This window comes from Pogona vitticeps, chromosome 6, assembly GCF_051106095.1.
Source record: "Pogona vitticeps strain Pit_001003342236 chromosome 6, PviZW2.1, whole genome shotgun sequence".
Classification (NCBI taxonomy): Eukaryota; Metazoa; Chordata; class Lepidosauria; order Squamata; family Agamidae; genus Pogona; species Pogona vitticeps.
This window is the reverse complement of record NC_135788.1, coordinates 95,305,458-95,325,708: the sequence shown is the minus strand read 5'-3', so window position 1 is coordinate 95,325,708 and position 20,251 is coordinate 95,305,458. Positions and strand designations below refer to the sequence as shown.

Sequence of the window (20,251 nt, the reverse complement as noted above, 5' to 3'; positions counted from 1 at the left end):
CTTGTCAGGGCTGGGCATCTTCCACAGGTCCAGAGGCTGAAAATACCCACCCCTGGACCTTAGGGGCTCCTATGATCCATAATTAAGTAAAGCTGCCTGGACAGCTCAGTGAGTTAGGCATCTCAATGAAGGGCAGAGGTTGGGAGTTCAATTCCCCACTGTGCATCCCAGAAGCTCCAGCCTGTGTGGCCTTTGACAAGCTGCACAGTCCCCAGATGCCCCCAGAATGGTAACCTAAGAACTCTTTACATAGAAAACCCTGAAAAGGGTTGCCATAAAAACCAAAACCCCCATTTAATTTTTTTACAAAAAATGTGTTGGTGGTTTTTTTAAACCAGGCTCCCCCTACAGATGTGCACAGGTGCACGCGCGCTCTAGGGCGCATGTGCGAAGCGGAGGGGGAGCGCCCATCCATGTCAGCATGAGCGCTCCCCCACCCCTTCACGCATGCACAGGGGCGCCTGCACACCTGCCCACCCACCACCCCTTCGCTCGGGCATTCGGGTGCATGTGTGAAGGGGTGGGGGAGTGCTCACGCCGGCGCTGGCATGCACGCATGTACGCAAAGCAGCTGTGGGGAGGGGACTGCATGCAGGTTGAGTGGGAGGTCTGTCTTCGCAGCCCGGTCCGGCTCAGGCCACGGACCAGCACCAGGCCGCAGACCAGGGGTTGACGACCTCTGCTCTAGTGACCAAAAACATTTAGAAACCATTTTAAAAAGCAAACATTATAAAAGACATTTTTTTAAAAAAAAATTAAGCGTGGGGTTTTTTTTGGACTGCGAAGATACCATGGGCCCACAGGTGCTAGAGTCTGCGTTTGGAGTACTGTATGAAGCCTTCCCCTGAACTAAATGTATAAATACCCAACTGAAATTGAAGGAACTATAAATGTGCTTACAGTTGACAAGATGATGCCCGTTATACACAGCACACAAAAAATATATTTCTGTGGACTACAAATGCTGGCAGAGAGATTCTGCAACTTGTCTTCCAAGTGCACAATTTTTCCAAGCTCTGTCATTACGCATGAGATTCACCAAATTGTGTGCATGAGGGAGGAAGGAGATGAGTTCTGGTCACTTGTGGCATCACAGAGCATAGGCAGCAGTGGCATTTGTGTACGTCCATTTTGCATGGGAATTGCAATAATTATGGATGAACAACCGGGAGGAGGGATTTTTCTCCACGATGTAATGCACAGCTGTACTAAAAATGTTGTAAAAAAACATAGCCAGAGGGTAGAGAAAGAACAATATCTGGACCATATGCTTAAAACTGATATATTGCTACCATGTCTGGCCAAGAACATTTTAAATGGCCTTGTTCATTTGCCCGATCCATACTCAAGGCAACGAGTAAGCAAAGCTGGCCATGTCGTTTTGGATAATGAGTCAGAAAATCTCACAGGCACCTCTCCTGATCCCTGACACTCTTATAGCTCTTTCACCATACCTAAAGACAATCACTTTGCTCTGCCTAACAATAGGGCTGGGCCTGATTCTTACATCTTGTGGACGGTAGGTATTCTTTTCTTTACTACTGACACTGTGGGCACATCATGTAACACCCCTTTAGTTAAAATTTACTGTGATCTTCTGAACACAACTGTAAATGTCTGAGATGTTGGCCTGAAACTTCCCTGCAAGTTTTAACATAAGACTATAGGTCTGTGGGAACATCTTGCTTTTATTGTGCTTTTAATCCTGGATGGCTGAATAGCTCAGTGGTTTAGGAGTCTGGCTGTGGAGCCAGAAGTTCAGAGTTCAGTTCTTCTCTGTGCCTCCTAGGAGAAGTGCCGGTATAGGTGGCCTTGGGCAAGGTGCAGAGTGCCCCCGGAATAAACGAATAGTAAGCCATTTATGTGTATTACCTACCTAGAAAACCCAGAAACTGTGAATTTATGAGCCCCCCAGGGCACATTGGGTAAACTGCAGTACTGCTGTCAAGCCTCTGCTCACAATCTGAGTTCAATTGTGATGGGTTCAGGTAACTGGCTCAAGGTTGACTCCTTTTAAAGTCAGCAAAATGAGTATCCAGCTCACTGGAGGGCAAAGTGTTGTTTGCATAAAAGGGGAGGAGAGGAAAAGGCCAGTTGTGCATGATGTTATCAAAGCCACAGATTGCATCTTTTCTGAAAAGCTATGCTGTGCAACAATTATTTGTCCTGCTGCATTTAGAAGACTGTCATATCAGGGACGCTGTTGATTTCCCTTTGCTACTTGTGTGGTGCTGTCATGTTTTGCCCTGTAGGGCAACTAGCAGACTGGGCAGGATTTTTAGGGGGTGGGCAGATGGTCGACACACTCTCCCCTAGCACTGCTGCTCCCATCAGATCTCACCACCTTTATCACACTTGCAACAAGATTAAAAAACAACAACGCACAACTCTATACGATCACATATCTCTTATGCTAAGCCAATCACATTTGCAAGCTAACTTCCACAATTCTAGGCAGAGAATGTGGCCTCACATTATGTAAGTCAAAAACCAAATCCTGAGGAACAGGCAGTGAGTAAAAACCAGGCACACCTTTCTAGACTACCTTGAGAAATGTTTCTCAAGATAGTCTAGCAGCTTGTTTGTGCCCATGGGTTTACTCCTTCATGGCAGCTTGTTTATGCCTATGGGTTTGCTCCTTCATGCTGGTATTCTTTGATTTGTGTCATATGGAGCTGCAAGTGGGCAGTGCTTCTTTGCATACAGATGACATATAGTTATTTGTTTGCACCCTTCCACTTGGAGGAGATTGCCATCTATTTGCAATCACGCTGCGCCACCATAACACATGACCACACAGGCAACAGTCAGATTCATGAAAGATAGGTTCACTCTACATTCCTGGTTTCCAGCAAGGTAGAGCTTGAGCCAAGCTAGGTCTATGGTGGGAGTCATGGGCAGCAGGTAATTAATTCCTTAGTTTAAAGCTATTCTGATAATGCTGGATGCCTCTCTCTTGGGATTTTTTTTAAAATCTCTGCACTGAAACTTTAGACTTCCCCAAAGCGGTCCAATGCACACCCTTCAGTGCAGCTATTGGCATGGGAAATCAATTGCATTGCAGCAGGCAAGGATGGTGATGACACCAGCAGATTTCTCTCTCTCTCTCTTTCTTTCAAACAGGAGGCAGGAAGGAGAGGCGCAATTAATATCGTTCTGTTTGTAGGGGAGAATCAAAAGAAGATAAGGCTATGTGAGAGGATTCAAAATGACAGGCTTATTAGCACCGATAAAAGGAAGGCAAATGGTGCAGAAGGAATGGCATGACGAATGGCAAAGGGTGAAGAATGGATTGCAACTAAAAAATAAAGCATATCCACACCGCTAAGAAACAAGAGACCAGCTAAAGATCCGTTTCTGGCATTTTTTGTCAGGGTATTTTTTTTTCTGAAGATCTGTTCAGCAAACCTTCAAGTTCTCTCAAGCTTGCTTATATTTTTCAAGATACCACCAGGAGCCAGTGACATGGGTAAGGTGCACTTCCTCCCCCACCCCCCGCCGCCCAATAGTTAAGGCTGCCCTGCCCCTTCTGGGAGACAATTGGGTGCTTCTGATGCATCCTATTGCCCAGCAAAATTGCTGAGGGGTGTGGCAGCAGAAGCTGTGTGGTGGAAAAGCAGCCCCTCATTGGCTGCAGCAGAGGGTCATGTGATCCCAGCTTGGGGCAGTCACCCCCTCACCCCCCCCCCCAGAGAATAGAAATTGCTATGCTGGGCCACCAAAAGGTCTACTGAGTTTTATATATTGCTGGTCCAATCGTGAGCAGCTAGGCATTCTATATAAACTCCATAATAGGGAAGATGCTAGCATTCCCAATTTTGGACCTAATATTGCGGAATTAATTATTCTTGGTTGTGGTGACTCCAAATCATTTCCCCATACCACCTGCCCAGTCATGATGGCTCCTAGGTCAATCAGAATGTGGGGAAGTGCAACAAAAATTTTTATTTTGTTTTCAGGTTCTTTTATGGATTCCTGAAAGAGAACCACTTGAATCCAAAGGATGCGTTTAAACGAAAGAGGGGCTGAATAAACATTTCATTTTTGGGTTTTTTCCCTCTTTCATTAAACTGTTCCTTCAGCCAAATAACTTCGGCAATTTTCCTTGTCTCACTGCCTCTGTCAGCCCAACCAGCCCTACTCTTTCTCCTCTCCTCACCACCACCTCACCTCACCTCCTTGCCTCTTTCTCTGCTCTGCCAGCCTTAGGTTTCCCCTCTCTCCTGGCTGCCCCCATTCACCTTCTTGCCACTCTGTCCACTTTGCCCCCAGCAGTTTCATCTCCCCCTTCTCTCCTCATCACTGCAAAATGGGAAAAAAGCAAAATGGAATGACCCAAAAAAGGTGCCTCTTTTGTCGGCAGTGAAAGGAAAGGTGCACAAAAAAGTCCTGGAAACCAACTGAAATGGAAATGAAATCAACCACGTGCATATCTAGTGGCTCCAGCCCACCATCCAACATTTAGCTTTTCATTTAGCTCATGAACAGAGTCCCGGAAATTGCACATAGGGACCATGTGTACGTTTTCTACCCATATTCACCTGCGCTTTTGCCATGGTTCTCCAGTCAGAAAGCCAGAAATACCAAATGTGGAATGAATTATCTCTGAAATAAATCCTCTGCCCTTAACCCACACCAGCAAACTCTGGAGAGAGGGCTTTATATATGTGTTTGCCCCCCCCCTTTTTCCAGAGGATCTTGAAGTTATTTTGCTAATTTCCACCTCCACAGCTTGACAGCATGTGTATGTCTGTGAGTGTGCTATGATTGTTTTGATTATTTGCTTTGCTCATCACCATACTGGAAACCTCTTGAGCATACCTGATTACCTCTCAAACTCTGGAGAAGAGGAATCTATATCTCAGCAAACCACATTCTGGTTCAGCACAACTCTTGACGTGATAGCAGGTGCAGGACCTTGATAAGACAGTGCTGTCATACTGCTGCACAGCTTTCCACCTTTACAGTTCCCTGCTCCATTTTTCCTAGTTTCCATTCAGAAATGGAGCCATGGGAACAGTGACCAGGAAGTAGCAAAGGTGATCAAATTTCAAACGCAGCCATGACAACCAAGACCAAACAGAAGAGGCTGAATGCAAAAATTTAAGGTGAACTCAGTTCCAAGCAAAATTCCCAACTTGACCTTAAGGAAGCACATTCAGGATAATTAGTACAGACTAGTCACCTTATAATATACTATTCTTTTTTGAACTTACTTAACTAAATAGCAGCTGAAATTCTGATGCTTATCACAACAAGAATAGGTCCATTGAATTAATGCAACTTATGAAGGAGCAGACACATAAATCCTCACTCCAGTTGCAACTTACGCCAAGCAACAGGATTTCCGCTTGTATTTTTCCTAAGCATTTCACAACTATTACCTCACTAATTCTGACAGCAACCTTGTATCAGCATTATCATCACTACCACCACCACTGTGTCACAAATGGGGAATTGTGAACAGTAATTTGCTCATACTTATTTAGTAATTACACAGTTAAGGCTAGATTTTGTGGGAAAGGAGCACAATATACATAACAAGTAACATGAAAGAGTGGGAGATAATGGATAGGCAAAAAATCAGATGGGCCTGAGTGCCCCCTCACTTCTTGACTTTTGTACATGCATACTGATTGCTACTCTTAGGCTTCCTTCCTGCTTCTTCCTTTTCTTAGTTATCACCCCATTGACAATGGAGCTGCAAGCACCTGCTGCAGGAAAGAGCTAGTGTTAAGGTCCTTGGTATCCCTCAAGGAGGGATGCTACAAACAAATAGTGTCATAAGGTGATACAATTGTATTAGATATCCAGAAAAGAACACAGCCTTTATTGAAGAGCTACAATGAAGGAATTGGAAAAGATCATCAAGTTTAAAAATGTGTCACTCAAGACCAAGACCATCCAAACTGTTGCATTTCCAGTCACTATGTATTGATGTGAAAGCTAGACAGTAAAGAAAGCTGACAGGAAAAAATGATTTATTTGAAATATGGTGCTAGAGGAGATATCCTGAACTATGTGGATATCCTGAACAGCCAGATAGACAAACAAGGCCTGAATCAAACCAAGCCTGACCTTTCTCTTGAGGCAAAAATTATGAAACTGAAGCTGTTATAATTTGGGCACATCATGAGAAGCCAAGATTCAATGGAAAATGGAATAATGGTAGGAAAAGTTGAAGGTAGCAGGAAAAGAGGAAGACCACATATGAGATGGGTTGATTCTCTAAAGGAAGCCACAACCATGAGTTTACAAGAGCTGAGTCAGGCTGTAGAGGACGGGACATTTTTGAAAGCACTCATTCATATGGTCACCATAAATGGAAACCAGATCAAGCTACCTTACACTGCTTTAAATGTCGTAGCAGGAAAAAAATGTTAAAAGGAAGGGTTTTAAATGTTAAAAGGGTCTCAGAAGCCAATCTGTGCTAAGGTATTTATATGACACTGGGCCTCACATGAGTGCTTTACCACAGGAGAAACCAGGCATGACTCGGGGTTTTCTTGAGATCACTACCACAGAAACAACTATAATACAAATTGTCATAAGAAACATGAGTGGTGGAGTGACAAACCACAAACTTTGCTTGTTACAAAGCACTCTGCTGGGGGGCCCAATCAGAGAACCAAGAGGACGTGGAATGCTTTAGGCCAGTGTTCCTTAACCTTGGGCCTCCAGATGTTCTTGGACAACAACTCCCAGAAGCCTTCACAACCACCTTTGTTGGCCAGGATTTCTGGGAGTTGAAGTCCAAGAACATCTGGAGGCCCAAGGTTGGAGAACACTGCTTTAGGCTAGCAAGACACTAATTATATCACTATATTTTAGGCCAGATGGGTGGGGTATAAATAAATAAATAAATAAATAAATAAATAAATAAATAAATAAATAAATAAATAAATAAATAAATATCACATAGTGGAACACTTTACACTTATTTCTCTGTGTCCAGCCAGAAACCCCTGGGGAGCCCACAAACCAGACACGAAGACTATAGCTTTTGTTCTGCCTTTTCTCCCACTGTAACTGTTTTTTTAATAGTTACTAGAGTTTTAGAGTTACATGTTACCTCTGTTTCTACAGATGGAATACAGCCATTGGAGTAATAGACACTGGGAGCTTCATCTCCATGTGTCAAATTCTCTTTTAGAGCTGTTTTGTGTTGGTGGCCAGCATAGCCATACCACAGTTTACATATGCATTGTGTTAAGTGCTTGATTTTGTATGCCTTGCATCTCATACTAGTGCCCTGAGATGATCCTGCTACATAGTACTTTGAGAGAACAAAACACCTTTTCTTTCTGTCATTTTTACTGTGCATAATTTTACACACCTCTATGGAAAAAAAAAAGAGAGCTAAACAGCCCCTTTCATAGAGTTGGTTGTCTCATTCACCTTGTCCAGTTCTGTAATACTCTTCTCATTATGACAGACCTGCACAAAATATTCTAAATGTGGTAATTGGTATAAAGGCATTTTGCAGGCAAAGTCAGAAAAACATAAATAACATTCCCCCATCTCATGCCAATACAGTGGTCAAAGGCCTCTGAAAATATTGCTGAATGATTCACCCCAAGGATTCGAAACAGTTAGCCCTCAAATAGTCTAGACACTTTTGGACTGCAAGTCCCATAATCCCTTACCAATGGTTTTACTAGCTGGGGATTCTGGGAACTGAAGTCTAAGACATATGGAAGATCAAACTTTCCTCATTGCTGTTCTATCCTGTTTCAAGCTGTATTCGTTTAATCTTAGCCTGTTCTTCTGATTTAAAAGCAAAGACAGTGTTCATTCTGTGTTTAATAGCATGATGTCACAATACCACACATCCAATCAAAATTGGTTAAACAAATGCTGACATCAGTGAGGGCAAATAAAAGCCATTCAGCATGGAAGCAATGCTTCCTGAGTCAGTCACATGAGCAGTTGCAGGATCTGGCAGCCAACTGGGAGCCATATCCTGAAAAGGATGATGTCATGGTGCTACAGAACCATTACGATGTAACAACCCAAAGGTGGATGCTTGTTAAATGCTGCTGAAAATGTTCAATAAAAGCTCCTTGTTGCTTTTGGATTAGCTCTTCAAGCGATGGTATCTACGTTGAAAGAGTCATATAAGAATGATGGAAATTGGAAACAATATATTTATTGCAGTTCCTTTTAATTTGTAGACGACTATATAAAGGCTATGTACTGTTATTACTACTAATATATGAAAGAAAGGCAAGAAAAGCATCTAACAGGGGAGTGGGAGACTAAATAATAATAATTATTAAAAAGCTTTTTTTTCTTTTCAAACATCTTTGAATGTATAGATCTGAGAAGAGGAAAGAAAGACCCTGAGCATCAATAGCAATTGGATGTTGTGAAATGGGTACCATGCCAACACATAGCCAGCTTGTGTTTACAGGGTGCTACTAGCGGACAAGACAAATGCCGACCTAAAGCCAAACAAGACAGATGCCCTTCTTTCAGCCATGACGATCTATTGGGACGAGGACTTTAGAGGTTTTTCTGAAGGCTAAACTGCCCTTGTGCTACTTTTTCTTTCTTTCTTTTTTTACAAAGCATCCCAGATTGCGTGTATAAACAGTTGCTAAAGAGCCTCTCTCCTGCTTCTCTTTCTCTTTGCAAAAACCTTCTCTGTGGCAACTTCATCAGCAAAGCCATTCCGCAAACCTTTTCTGCCTAGTGTTGTTTGTTCCACTGCCACCTGTCCTTGTATTCTTTCCTAACATCATTCATATTTCAGTTCCTACCATCTCTTTCTACTTTTGACTTCCTCACCTTCAATGGCTTATAAGTCATTTGAGAGGAAAACTGCACCATTTTCTATAGCATCCTCACAACTGGCCAGACCTCTATGAATCCTAATCATTATTATATTTGCATTGATTGCCATTCCATCTCAAGAGGACCATTTCAAGCCATTGTGCTGCCTCAGGTAAAGGACAAGATGGTGGTCCTCCCAGTCCATGCTATCTGGACTGGCAGCCCAACTCTGCTCTGATGGGGACAAAAGGAATGAGTCTCCTACTCCATTTGAAGGCAATATGGAAGTGTAATAAGTGAAGACCTGGCTATATAGCATCCATAACTTTAATCTTCCAAGACTGAGGATTTGCAAGAGTATTTAGGCAAGCAGCAGGGATTATTCATTGGTGCCCCTAGCAGCTGTAGCCTGCAGAAGTTCCCTTACTCCACTTATGACAAGGCCAGTATTACATTTATGGGACTCACAGAAAGATCGTCTAAAAAGAATAGATATTCCAGTTAATCATATCAAAATAAAATAAGACTAAAGCCAATTCCAAGACTAAAACCGATTTCTCACTCAGAAATCCAGACTAGCATTCTAAATTTGCAGGTACAGGAACATATGACTGAATGCTCCTCTATTAAAAATTGGTCAGAGAACTAGCACATCAGGGAGGGGGATTCTCACCTAGTCCATTTCCTAACTATCGAGTTTTCTAAATGCAGGGGTTTTAAATATATATATTTTTGAACTGGTTGGATGAACATTTAATCTGATCTATCTATATATGTACAGTATTAGAATGAGATGGTAAACTCCTATGATGCCATGAGAGTATACAAGGTGCAAAAGAGATGCTATGTTTGAATGCTGCTTTGTATTTTGTAAAATTTTCCTGCAAGCAGAAAGCTAGCACATAATAAGAGAAATTTTTGCATACTTGTTTTCTTCCTGGAGGGATTTTTAATACAATGATGCTTTCAAAACAAGGATCTACAAACATATATTCAAGATTAGTACAGTCCTTTCTACTACTTCAGAGTGCTGTTGTTTCACTATGTTGTATGTCTCACACATTATGTGAACTCCAAAGTCTGAAGAACAATAGCCCAGACATATTTCTCACTGTTTGAGAAGCAGCCCTAAGGTATGCTACTGCTTCTAATTCATTAGAGTTACTCCACCCGCCCCCAAGTGATGTGATGTACTCACTGCTCAATTGTTATATAAATTAACAGTGGTGTGGGGAGATCAATAAATAATATTCTATAGGTATCTCAGAAAACAATTCCCATGTGAAAAATAGGGATTTGCAAATGTTAAAGGAGAATGAATAGAAAGGTGTATGCCACAGGAATACGGCACGGGTAGAAGCAAATATGGGGCTCCCGAGGTGCCAGATCCACCATATTACCCTCAGCTAGGGCTTCAAATTGGGGAAGAGTTACAAGTAAGAATCAGATAGGATGTGGATCACAGATCTCTGTCCTTCAATTCCTGATCAGTCTAGAGAAAGGAATAGGTAAGAAGATCGTAACTTGAAAAACTGATTTATCATTAATCTGCTACTACCTTTGTACAAGAGGTTAACTTAGCAGTGTATGGAATAAAACAGACCACATCTAAGCATGTGCAGATATCTTTATCTCACTGAAATTGTGCAGCTGGAAGAAAGTAGCTGTTTTTGTAATCTGGGAATGGAGTGGGACAAGTCCCAATTTTCATTACAAGCTGTTTCTCTCTCTCTGTTTGCTATTTCTTTTACAGACATAAGAAAATAAATTCAAGAGCCACTGTAATACAGTAGATAGTGTGTGATACACACTTAAGAGTTGTGGGTTCCAATTGAGCCTTGCTAATGAAAATCACTGAGTGACCTTGGACTGGATAATTACTCCCTACCTCACAGGACTGTTGTGAGGATAAAATGCTGTGATAATCACATATACTATTTTGATTTTCTAAGACGACAGATGGGATAACAAATACACAGTACTGATTCAACCTTTTGGTCCAAATCTGCTTTTACCAGCAAAAAAAAAAAAAAAATCTTGAGGAAAGAAAAAACCTTTTACAAACACACCCACTTCGTCCACTCTTAACTCCCCAACACTACCAAAATTCAAGCTTGCCCCTCTTACCCTGCTATGGGTAGCAACAAGCCATACACAACACACACAGACACTTCTCTTTTTCCCTTCCCTTCACAGAACTGAAGCAAAAATATATACGTTTCCCCCCAGTTATTCAGCGATGCCATCCATACTCATTGCTACATGGAACAGTCACACAACAGCAACCAGTGGGGAGAAGTGTGCGTGTTTGTGCACACCTACATAGGATAGCCAGCTGTCTTTTATTGCCCCCTCGTTGCTCCACAAGCCATCTGCAGCCCCACAGGACATATTGTGGCGTCCTTTTAATTTAGACTCGGCTTTTTGAGACTTGGGATGATGCTGCTGCTGGTGGTGGTGGGAGAGGTATTGATTGGTTCCGCTCTTACACCGTTTGCTGCAGTCATCGAATTACAGAAGATACCGGGGCAGAAAAGATAATAGAGAAAAATCTTTCCCTTTAAAACTGGGGGGAAGCGTTCACATTCCCTCCGGAAAGATCCACGGAAGAGGGACGGTGTGCACTTTTTCTTCCCTCTAGAATTTGAGCACCAAATACTGTATGCAAGAGCTCAGCTACCGGTAGAGCCCTCCCACCTTCCCGCAGCCTTGGCTCTGATGCCGTGTCTTTCAGTCACCTCTCTTCTTCTTCTTCTTCTTCTTCCTCCCTCCTTCCCTCTCTCCCCCCCCCCGCGTCTCTTCCCGCGCTCTCTCTCCCTCCCCCTCCCCCCCCACCCCCGACGCCGTCTCCTTACCTGTTACAGGTTTAGATCCAACCGGGCCACCTTAAAGAGCCTTCTGCTTCTGCCATCCCCAGCGCAGCCACTTTCACACAATGGGAGGCTGCAGTGTCTATAAATTCATCCGTCAGCAACTCGGGTTGCCTTCTTCCCGCACTCCCCTTTTAGCTGGCGTGGCTGCCGGAGATGGTTAATTCTTGGGTATGCGGAGGTGATTCGGAGACGGGGAAGAAGAGGCACGGTTTCGTTCATTGGGGGAAGGGGGAGGTGAAATCACCCATTGGAGGGGCGAGGAATGCGGGTGCAGCAGCCCCCCCACCTCTGCTCCATAATGCGCCTGCCATCGTACCACCCCCCCAGCCCCCAACCCCCAAGTCTGACCTTAGCGATGCGAGCAAGCCAGCTTCCTCTAGCTTCCCTTATAAGGACACCGTCGCCGTGGCAACCAGGACTCCACCTGTCTTTCGGAGGCTGTGCAGAAGGCAGGCGAAGAGTGGCACCGAGAGAGGAGGGACGGCTCTTCCGTCTAGCCCTCCTGCCCTCGGGTCGGCACCGCTGCCGGATCCCAGGCCAAAGAGAGGCAGGATCCACCTTCCACAACCTAAGTCTGTGCCATACAAATCTAGGATGCAAAGGTCTTATGGAGAGCTAGACTGTTTGCATAGCTAGCATACTTTTACCCTTGTGATGTTCTGAACCACAAAACCCATCATCCACGCTTACTAGCCACCTTCTCGAATCTGATGAGAAGCTCCGCCCCCCCCCCATGGCTCACAATATTTAGCAGAGCACTGGCACAGGTTTGTTCTTCAAATACTTTAAAAATAAAATCATTTGTATCTGCTTTACCTTCCGATCCTCCTTTCCACTGGCACTCCAGCAGTCAGCGTCTCTGTGCAAGGGCACATGAAAGCAAGGATGGTGAAATATTTCACAACCTTTCAACTGAAGTCTTACTTCAAGGCAGGGATGGGGAATTTGTAGCCCTTTATATGGATCTGACTACAACTCTTATATTCCCCGTCATTGGTTATGCTGGCTGGCACTGATGAGGGTTAGGTAAAGGTAAAGGTTCCCCTTGACATTTAGTCCAGTCGTGTCAGACTCTAGGGGGCGGTGCTCATCCCGTCTTTCAAGCCGTAGAGCCAGCGCTTGTCCAAAGACAGTTTCCGTTGTCACGTGGACAGCGTGACTAAGGAAAGACGTTTTACCTTCCCACCCAGGTGGTACCTATTTATCTACTCACATTTGCATGCTTTCGAAACGCTAGGTTGGCGGGAGCTGGGACAAGCGACGGGCGCTTGCTCCGTCACGTGGATTTGATCTTATGACTGCTGGTCTTCTGACCCTGCAGCACAGGCTTCTGCAGTTTAGCCTGCAGCGCCACCACGAAATCTTGTACTGCTGTCACTAACTTCCAGCTTTTCAAAAGAAAAGGAAGCATCCAGCAATGGCATGTAGGTTCATTTACCCAGTGAGCTGGTATGGCTTTTGCGGTTTGTCACTATTTTTATATAGTACCACCAGTATTTATTATGAGTTAACAAACAGCACAATCAGAAAAGGTGTTAAATGCTTAACATAGGGAGACAACAGGCTACATTTTAAGGTGAAGGACTTCTCAAAGCAGCAGCTGTAAAGTGACTGTAACTAGAAAGCTGTTCCATTCTTTTTTCCTTAACACATTTTCTGTGGTAAGAAAAAAGATATAAGTGGTGCAAAAATAAGGGAAGGTTGAACCAGTGGAGGCAGCCTACCTATACTGCAGCTTAAATGGCCATATGGATATAAGAGTTTGCCCCTTAGCATCTGCAGGGTGAAGGTGCATAGCTTGTGTATATACGTATTAACTGAACTAATATCAGTGTGTGGGGGACTTGCTATTCCATAGAAAGTGACTGGGGCTCATTCTCTTCTGTTGTACTCTCACTACCAGTACATAACATTTGTAAACAGGTTCTGTAAGTTTTTTGATAATACAAAAACCTCCATGACTTGTTTGACCACAGGGCAAAACAGAATGACAGCACAGCAGTCTTATGTCCAGACAAAAACAACATACTGAAAAATAAACTGAAACTCTCCAACAAAAAGCAGAAGACTTCAACAACTTGCACCTAACACACACACTTGCATGTGTTAACTTGTTCTTAAAGAATTATTCTGCCGCACCGATTAGACAAGGACAGAGGGCATACATTCCTAGAAACTACCCACTTGCTATATGCAGATACTGATCTCTGCCCTCACATCTAGTGCAGTTCTCAGACATCACTCTCTGAACCACAGTAAAATAACTTGGGTTTTATAATCAGCTAAGTTTATAAAACAGCATGGAACAGTTACTTTTTGAATTACAACTCCCAAAAATCCCTAGCATGCAAACCACATTTTTGTCTGAAAAATGGTTTAACATGGCACCAGAATTTACTGCCCCTGCTCTCCCTCTAGAATTTGCTGTATTATAGAAACAGAAATGAATTTATGAAGATATGCAGCATTAAGCCAAGTCTGCATGCTGCACACTTAGAAATCCAAACTCTAAACTATGCTATGTGTTTAGTCTCATTCTTTCACTATCTATATTTTAGGGTCTGAAACACACACACACACACACACACACACACACACACACACACACACACACACACACACACACACACACACACACACACACACACACACACACACACACACACACACACACACAATGAGATGGGATTCCTTCATTACCAAGCCAACTGAAATTCGACACACAATGCTGAAATGCTTTGCACCTAAACCATCTACAAAATGCATTGCTAATTGAATGTGAGAACCAAAACAAGCTGTATCTTTGGTTTGGTTATGGTAACCAAAAACATTAAGCAAAACAAATAAGCTTATATACATAGGCATTCAGTAGCTTAGTAGCTGAGCACCTGCTTTGCATTCACAAAGTTTCCGGTTAAATCCCTGGCATCCTATCCTTTAACCCCTGTAAAATGATCATTAGTCAATCAAGAGAATGCTAAGCAAGATGGACAGTGGTAAAAGGCAGCTTCCATGGCACCAGCAAGCTGTCCTACACCAGGGAACTGAGCTTCCTGCCCCAGAAAAACAGCAACTCTCAAGGCAGGGAGTTGAAGGTAAAGGTAAAGGTTCCCCTTGACAATTTTTGTCCAGTCATGTTCGACTCTAGGGGGCGGTGCTCATCCCCATTTCCTAGCCATAGAGCCAGCGTTTTGTCCGAAGACAATCTTCCGTGGTCACATGGCCAATGCGACTTAGACACGGAACGCTGCTACCTTCCCACCAAGGTGGTCCCTATTGATCTACTTGCATTTGCATGCTTTCGAACCGCTAGGCTGGTGGGAGCTGGGACAAGTGACGAGAGCTCACTCCGTCGCGTGGATTCGATCTTATGACTGCTGGTCTTCTGACCCCGTAGCACAGGCTTCTGCGGTTTAGCCCACAGCGCCACCACGTCCCAGATAGGGAGTTGAAGAGGAGATGACTATTCTGGCAGAAATGACTCAATTTGTTATGTTTGAAGCCTGCGTAGGATGCCTTTACTGGTGGATTTTCTATTGTAAATATACCAGTGGCCGTGCTGGCTGAGAGATTCCAGGAGCTGTAGTAGTTCAAAAAGTAGCATTTCCAAAGTGGTTTTTTCCATCCAGTTGTTTCGTGCAGCAAAGTATTGTATTCCCTAGAGATGTTTCTTTGCATCTGCCTTAATGTTTTCCTGGTGCCAGGCAAATACCTTTTTATTTATCCAATTATGTTGTGTAAAAGTCTCTCTCCATTTCACTGTGGCTTTTAGTTCTGCAAACATTCTTACTCAGTTCTCTACATTGTATTACAGTTGCTGAAACTGTGTTAATCTCTACTTCAGTGTAGCCATTATCTTGAGGATGGGACAGTTGTGTTTACTGGAACAATGACTTTGCTTTCATCAGTACATCATCTAGTCTTTGGTTATTTGGTACAGAATTAGTAATACACCACCCCCCCCCAGTAATATAGCATTTTCTGCTAAACAGTTGGCCATTGATTGAATAATTTAGAGAGCTAGAGCACCTGGCTGTGCCTTGCATGAGAATTGTCAGTCTGTGTGGCTTGGGCAGCTACTCAGTCCCAGACAGCCCTTAGAAGAAGGGAATGATAAACCACTTCTGAGTACTGTACTATACTATATATACAATACAGTGGGGTCTTGACTTGAGAACTTAATCTGTATTGGAAGGCGGTTCTCAAGTCAAAAAGTCTGTAAGTCAAGTCTCCATTGACCTACAGTGCATTGAAAACCGATTAATCCCGTAACAGCCCGTTTTTGTTCCATTTTGGTTTTTTTCTGGTCTGTAAGTCAAATCTCAGTCTGCAAGTCAAACCTAAATTTTGCGGCCAGAGAAGTCTGTAACTCAAAAAGTCTGTAAGTCAAGCCATCTGTAAGTCAAGGGTCCACTGTATAGAAAACCACAGAAAGGGTAAACATAGGTTGTAATCAACTTGATGGAATGCAATTACTGTATTAAACAGGTGGTCAGTGATCTACAGTTTCTATAAGACTTATATATATCTATATAATATATAAATATATTTAAGACTTATATAATTTGCCTGCTCTATTTTGGACCTGCTGAAGTTTTCTGACACTTTCCAAAGGCAGCCCTATATATATATATATATATATATATATATATATATATATATATGGGGCTGCTTTTGGAAAGTGTCAGAAAACTTCAGCAGGTCCAAAATAGAGCAGGCAAATTGTTGACTGGGGCTGGTTATAGGGATCACATAATGCCCCTGTTACAGCAATTCCACTGGCTGCTGAGCACAATTTAAAGTGCTGGTTTTAACCTATAATGCCCTAAATAGCCTGGGTCCAAACTATCTCAAAGACCGTATCTCCCATTATGAGCCATCTCGGGTGTTAAGATCATAAGGAGAGGTCTTTCTCTCGATCCCGCCACCTTCACAGGTGTGTCTGATGTGGACACAGGAGAGGGCCTTTTCTGTTGCTGCTCCCAGACTTTGGAACTCCCTCCCACAGGAGTCCAGACTGGCCCCATCTTTGCTATCCTTATGTAAGCAGTCAAAGGCCTTTCTCTTCAAGCAAGCCTTCCCTCAGTACCCAGCTACCTGTGTGTGATTTTTAGATAGCTTGTTACACATTACTGTTTTGACTGGATTGCTAGTACTACTTGTGTAGTACTCACAGAGTGACGTTTTTAAAATTTTTGTATACTTATTAGTCTTTGCCTTAATATTGCCTGTTAATTGATGTAAGATGCCTCTTTATTCATTGTTCATAATTTTAAAATATCACTTTTTAATGATGTTAACCACCATTATATATTGTTTTCAACTTTAAATATTGTCTTTCACTGTTGCAAGCTGCCATGGGTCCTTTTCTAGGAGAAAGGTGGGGTAAAAATGTTTTAAATAAATAAATAAGAAGCAGGTCTTTTGTAAAATTAATGGCTCTTAATTGTCCATTCAAACCATCCTCAAATTGTTTGCATTACATTACAAAAGGGGTTAGCAACAATAACCTGTTCCTGAGAAACTTTATCTTCCAGCTACTGTAAAGATTACAGCTAAACCCAGAAGGAAACCTGAGACAGATGGCAGATCATGTCATAGTAGTTCCTGCTACTCAGAACGTTCCATGGTTTCAGCCCTACAAACCCTGGCTCCAGTACACTGCCACTCACATTCAGACAAGTGAATAGTGCTGAAGTCCCAATGCATGCGAAATCAAACTCCCAACCTCTGGCTCCACAACCAAGACATAAGACATAAGAAATTTATTGTCATTGCACTCACAAGTGGGTGCAACGAAATGAGGTGCTCTTCCCAAGGTAAAACTGGACAACACCACTACAAAAAAAAAGTTAAAATATACACAACACTCACCATACCAATATAGATACCCCATTTCTCCCAGCAATTAAAATTCCACCAAAAACTTATGACCCCGCATTTAAACTCAATACTGCACTTGGGTAAAAGCTGTTCTTGAATCTGCTTGTCCTTGCTTTCAATACCCTGAATCTCCTTCTCGATGGCAATAGTTCAAAGAGCTGATGTCCCGGATGAGAGGAGACCTTCAGTATATTAGATATCTTCCTCTTACATCTGTTCTTATACAATTCTTCCAAAGAGGGGAGTGAACAGCCAATGATGTTTTGGGCCGTCTTGATCACCCCTTGAATTGCCTTTTTCTCTGCCACTGTGCAGCTCGTAAACCATACACAGAGACAGTAGGATAATATGCTCTCAATCGAACTCCGACAGAAGGTGATCAACAAACTCTCAGTCAATTGTTGTTTTCTAAGAGTCCTTAGAAAATACAACCGTTGTTGCGCCTTCCTAATTAACCAGATACCTAAACTACTGATCTATCCAGACATGCTACATATCTCTGGTTAAAGACCCACAGGGAAGGTCTGAGTTCTTACAAATGTGTTGCAACTCAGCAAAGCACATAATATAGGTTATAAAATGCTTTAAAATAGTCTTCAGCACCTTCTCCGCCTACATGGTGCCCTAATCTAGAAGGGAATCTTTACACTGAAACTATACATGAGTCAGCTTTTGCTGTATAAAATGGTGATAAATTCTAAAATGCTTGCACATTTCAAGAAAGCCTCTATAAATGAATAATGATAGAAACTGCTGGGATTAACTGGGATATAATGAAAACAATATTTCTGTGTTGTTGTTTTTTCTTTGCAACACAGATTGCAGGAAGCTGAGACGGTGAGGTGGGAGACACTGGTCAGGCTCTCACTTAAGAGGAAGCTTTAAAATGTCACTTTAAGCTTGACTGGAGGTAATTCTCCCTTTTAAGTCTGTATTCGGAGATGAAATTTCTTGACAGCTATAAGGATACAGTTGTCAAAAGCCCATTAACCCTCTATATTCATCCTTTTCAAGTATCTTTTCCCACCAGTGCAGTTGTAAATGCCTCCAACTTTTATGCACTTTCATGTGGTAAGCACAGAGCTGATTTGTTGTTGCTGACATCATAAGCTTCCTTGCTGCAGCACTAAAAAAAATCCACATTCAAAGCTCCCCTCCTACTTCCACCACTTACAGCCTCCAAGGGTGTTGGTATGGGAAGCAATTTAGGTCTTCATGCTGTCACATTTCCTTTCTGAGGTCAGGCTGGTCTCTGCAATCTCCCATTTCCCAGGGTTTATAAATGTACAGTATATATGAGGGGCTCTTTCCTTTCTCCCACCACCTCCTTTTTAACAACGATGCGTCCCAGACTGGCACATGCCAGCCAGGTCTCAACTGACATAAACATTTTCAAACCAATTTAGCTGCTCAGAAGGCAACGAGGACAGCAGAGGGGAAAGAGAGGCCAACCATTTTTTTAAATTACTGTATTTTTCTGCCTTTTTTTTTTCAACAGTCATTTAAAACCCACTGAGGAACAGTTTGGATTACACCAAGGACATTTGAAGGATAGACAGGCATTTTGCATTTTAAGAGGGCTGCTGTTCAGCTTTTTTAAAAAAAAAGGTGGAGGAGATTGTTAAAGAGCACTGATGACTGTTTAATTTTAAGTACAGTACATATAAATGTATGTATAAAAAAAAAGATTAGTGAGCCGTGGCAGGCTCTCCTGCCCCCACCTTTTGCTCCTCAGACAAAAGCTTGCCTCTGAGTTCAGCACTAATTTCCTCTTCTATTTCAGCCCCCCTACTTTTTTTGTCTTCCTCTAGCCCCCCACTTTCCCCACTGTACAAGGTCCTATAAGTTATCCAAAACCAGATATTGGAAATGTTATTTTGGATTATAGTTTTTAGAATACTCAGCAAGCATGACCAGTTATCAAAAAAGCTAGTTCAACTAAGTATCTTTCTGAAGCTATTTTCTTATTTTAAAGTTTTTTTTTAAAATTGCTCTGGAAAGAAAAGGGCATTTGATGTTCTGATGTTACGAGTGCTAGCCAATCAGTACCACTGGTTTCTGCTCGAAACTGCCGTAAGTGATTTCCCTTGAGCTCAGTCTTTCATGAAACATTATGACTGTAATCCTATATACATTTATCTGGGATTAAGCCCCACTGAGCTCAGTGTAGCTGAATTCTGAACATACAGGCAGAAGATTGTATTCTGCAGATGAAATCCTGTTGCTGTAATTTAGGCTGTATAAGCCTGATGACATCATCAGCAGTGGTGATCTTTTGGAAATGAAACATTTCTAATTTCCCTCCTGAAGCTCTCATGCAATCCCCTTCATAAGTGGGAAGCCAAAGAAGAAGAGGGGAAATAGAGAGGTTACCTTGCCTGTAACTCTGGTTCTTCAAGGGGTCATCTGTGAATTCACACTAATGGGTTTTATCTGTGCTTGCGCAAAGATCTCTGGAATATTCTACAGCTAAAACATGCGTTCGCAAGGACTACCCCCCCCCGTACATGTGGTCCACCTGTCCTAGCAATTACCTCAGTTCCCCAAAGCCCACTGCTGCTCAAAAATGAGAGAGACATGACGGACAGAGGGGAGGACGGGTAGGAAGTGTGAATTCACAGATGACCACTCGAAGAACCAGAGTTACAGGTAGGTAATCTCTCTTTCTTCTTCATGGTCTCTGTGAATGCGCACTAATGGGTGATTAACAAACTTACCTC

The 20,251-nt window shown here is 42.7% G+C and overlaps 1 protein-coding gene across 24 annotated transcripts in view; it reads right to left on the bottom strand.

Annotated features, from left to right (window-relative positions):
* The window catches only part of SRCIN1 (SRC kinase signaling inhibitor 1), a 310,186-nt gene that overhangs the window by 114,886 nt on the left and 175,049 nt on the right, over positions 1-20,251 (bottom strand). For 2 of the 24 annotated variants that reach the window (XM_073004308.2, XM_078377933.1), the window contains exon 1: positions 11,631-12,229. The exons of 20 other annotated variants lie outside the window; for them this stretch is intronic. The gene's annotated coding sequence lies outside the window, so the exon portion shown is untranslated. Of the gene's footprint in view, positions 1-11,630; positions 12,230-20,251 lie in introns of those variants that run through there. 2 more of the 24 variants (XM_073004312.2, XM_073004309.2) reach the window with 2 other exon arrangements.